The following is a 4,071-nucleotide window of genomic DNA, read 5'->3' as shown; positions in this document are numbered from 1 at the left end:
TGAAACCTTGCAGACGGTGCCAACCACAGTGCCCAATGGGATTTTTTTTTAAAGTTTGTTGGTCAACAGAATAAAATTATATTTGAAATAAAAAAGTGCGTTCTGCCTCCGTCTTCATTTTTTTACACAGAAATGGATAAAGACAGACAGTCTAATAATAATAATACAAATTTGAATGTGAGTAGTTTTAGTTTACGATATGTCCTGAATTCACAAAGATGCATCAAACTTTGACCTAGGTTCTTAGAAAAGCAAAATCTAGTAGAAGTAGAACACTGACACAAACCCCCCCCCCAAAAAAGTTTTATGTTGCTACTAAAATCTGTAGCAGTGACATCCAGGCCATTTTTAAAAAGGTATGAACAGCTCAGGTATTATGAGATGCCCACATGTACTGTAGGAATAGCAGTGAGGTACGATATTGCTTCATGTTAAGCCCCCCACAATGGTGAGCTGCCGCTGCTGCCTGATCGTCCTGCTTTGTCTACGAATCGAGAGAAATGTCAAACAGTTCAAAGCAATAGTTTGAGAAAACCGCTCGCTCCTCGGTGGCTTCATAAGATGCGTCATCTACGTTTTACCAGCAACTGATCATACTTGAAAACCAGGCAGCTAGAGATGAGACAAGTCCTCAATGTCACACACGGGTCAAAAAGCGTTCCGCAGGCTCTCGGAACAGCAAATAAAGTTAGAAAAAAGGAGCGATAACAGTGTGGAAAATCTTGAAAATCAAAATCCCTCTATTTCCTTTCCGGCCATCTTGTTGGCTTCGACTTTCCCAAAGGCACAGGGCAGGGGGGCAATAAAACCAGCCGCCCAGGGTGACCTGAGCAGCTCTGCAGCGGGGCCCGAGCGGGGCTGGCCGGGGCACAGTGGAAAGAACGTGGAGCAGCTGGGGGCCTGGTGACGCGCCGGCCAGGACACGGCCCTGTTAGGAAGGACGAGGAGGGCCAAGCCTGAGCAGACCAGAGGCATCTGGGACAACTATTTATAACAGCAGGGAGGCAGACAGCCCCCCAAAATAGCCCAGCCCTGCGCCTACATGCTCATACAGATACTGCACAGCCAGTCTCTCCTAGCACAATGTTCTCCTCATTAATCTGCTCCTGGAAAGCTGTTAATCATGCACAAAACATATTCCAATGACAAAGAAACATTTACAATGTATCATAGCCAGTATTTAAGCTTGGGAGTTTGAAAACAGAGTGCTACCAAGCCTTTATTAGGGACACAGTTTATAACTTTGGGTGAATTTAAGAACCAGAGGACAAAAACTGCTGATCCAGAAGGCGTGCTTCTAAGCCCCCGCTACATCTCTAAGCTCATTATGTTTTTAGAAAGCCTAGTTGTTCCATGTTCACAGCGTCAACGGTCTAAATTAAGATGAACAACTTTTTATTTAATATCGCCTTATCTGAAGTGCTTCTTGGTGCATTATTTGTAATAACCGACAGACCACAGCAGGGTCACAGAAGTTCTCAGCTGAACAAAGCGAACATCCGAGTTGCGAGAAGTGTAATCTAAACTTTTGACGGCATCTTAACAGCCCAGGGTTAAGGCAGCCAGCACAGCTGCCTCACAACGTCTGGGTCAGGGAAACTTGGAATCAAACTTGGAGTACCTGTCTGTGTGTTTATAACATCAGCATCAAGAGCTGAGGAAAAGGTCTAAAATAAGGTAAACTAACTAAAAACACCCTTAACTGGTAGTAAGATTTTAAGCAAAGAAAACCTGCTGGATGAGGACATTGAGGACGAGACTTGAGCCCCCAGTTTTATGCAGTTCCTTGTCTAGCCTGTGTATTTAATCCTTTTTTACAATTTTAGCTCAAAGCCAAAATCACTGTGCACTGAAATTCTTTTAAATGTGACCTAACTCACAGCAATGGGGAAAGACTGGGCTTGAAAGCCCTGTTCCATAATGCTATAGTCACATTTCTGAACAGAACACGCCTATAGGCTACAGCCCCACAGTTTATAAAGGCAGTTTTCAAAGATCAGTGAGCAACGACCCCAAAAACACGTTCCAACAGTACTAGTCAAGTGCGTAGTCAGTCCTATTAAGTCCTGCAGAGTCTAACTGTAACAAAAGACGGTATCAAGAGAGGCCCTTGGCAGGTCTGAAACCTTTGAACTACTAAAGGACGAAAAGAGTAAAAACCAGGGTATTTATAGAACCTATTACAACTTGGGATAGAGTAGGCACAGACTGCTACAGCACAGCCCAGAAACACGTGACAGCAGCCCTGCAAAGAGGAGCATGACATCTGAGACCATCACATAACTACAGAGGAACAGACGCACACAGCGCCCGGAGTTTCGGACACGGGGATATTCCCACCCTCCCAATAAACAGGACTGCAGTCTCCGATGGTTTCAAATCTCACACTTTCGGTTTTAGTGGCTACATTCCATTACAACATCCCTGTGGACTACCCCCCTCCTAACACAGACTATCTACACCTCACGAGATAGCTCAGTCAGGCAGTGCTTGGGTTCACTAAGGACAGGCAGAACTCACATTCCCAGCAGTGCACACAAAGCAGCAGGGTCTCCGGAGGTGAAGGCGTTTGCTGTGCCTTTTCAAAGTCCCCATTCCAGAGAAGCACATTCTGTACAAAACATGGAAGCCTTAGAAGGATAGGTTCTTATACCATCATCTCCAACTTCGATCCCAGAGAGCCCCAAAAGTCCCATTGGCAACTTCAATCAATAATAATTGCTTACACCTATATAGCGCTTTTCTGGACACTCCACTCATAGTGCTTTACAGGTAATGGGGATCCCCTCCACCACCAGTGTGCAGCCCCATCTGGATGATGCAATGGCAGCCATCCTGGCCAAATTTCCAGAACACTCAACTCACACCAGCTCTCAGCAGGGAGAACAGCGATGGAGCCAGTTCAGCGATGGGGATTATTAGGAGGCCATGATTAGTAAGGGCCAATGGGAAATTTGGTCAGGATTAAAAATAAGGATATTTATTTAGGATTGGTCAGGGCACCAGGATAATACCCCTACTCTTTTAGAGAAACACCCTGGGATTTTTAATGACCAAGAGTCAGGAGCTCGGTTCAAGTCCCATCCGAAGGACGGCACCTGTTTACAGTATAGTGTCCCCGTCACTATACTGGGGCACTAGGACCGACAGACCGCAGGGTGAGCGCCCCCTGCTGGGCCCACTAACACCTCTTCCAGCAGCAACCTTCGTTTTTCCCAGGAGGTCTCCCATCCAGGTACTGGCCAGGCTCACAACTGCTGAGCTTCGGTGGGTTGCCAGTGGTGAGTTGCAGGGTGATATGGCTGCTGGCTAAAATCAATCAATGGCTAAGTCCCCTATCAGCTAATTAAGCCAACAAGTGGGCATACTACAAGAGCAGGAACACACTATTCCTTCAAGGACACTAGGCTAATGGGTTAGAAGGCAGAGCATGATCAGCCCTGCATGTCTTTTTACTTTCCCCATATTTCCACAACCTCAAATTTAAAGATTTCTATGAGGTTTTCTAATGACTGATCAATACTGTCAAGGTGAGCTTAGTTCCATTAATAACTGGAAAAATCAGATAGAAGTTATATTCATGCATAACCCTCTCAGTCCTTGTTCAAGTAAACCGGTCTAGGCAAAACTGTCTGTTCAGAGCAGCTCCTCACTACTACACAGCAGGTAGCTGCAATTACAACCCAGAGTACTTACAAAAACTATTATATGCCTGTGTACAGGTGAGTATAATTAGAGGTCTCATTTTTCATGGGTTTTTTTTGTAAGTCTACCGGCCTGAAAAGTTAGTCATCAAGTCATGTAAGTCATGAACATTGTAGAAGCTGCGGTGTAGCTTAAGCTGGCTCTAACAAAGGCCTGTTTTACTCTGTGAAAACTACACAACACTTACAACCGTTCACACCAGGTGCCTTCCCAGAATGCAGTGCTTTCTACATCTTGCACTCCTGGTGTAAATGCAAACATAATCTCAGCAGAACAAACACAAAAAAACGGTCTGTAAAAGCCAAGAAACTAGAACACGCAGCATGCCAAAATAAGGAATTCTGAAAAGAAAACAAGGAGACGTAC

The sequence above is a fragment of the Lepisosteus platostomus genome, chromosome 1, assembly GCF_059453375.1.
Source record: "Lepisosteus platostomus isolate fLepPlt1 chromosome 1, fLepPlt1.hap1, whole genome shotgun sequence".
Taxonomy (NCBI): Eukaryota; Metazoa; Chordata; class Actinopteri; order Semionotiformes; family Lepisosteidae; genus Lepisosteus; species Lepisosteus platostomus.
Note: the sequence above shows the minus strand (reverse complement) of the source record.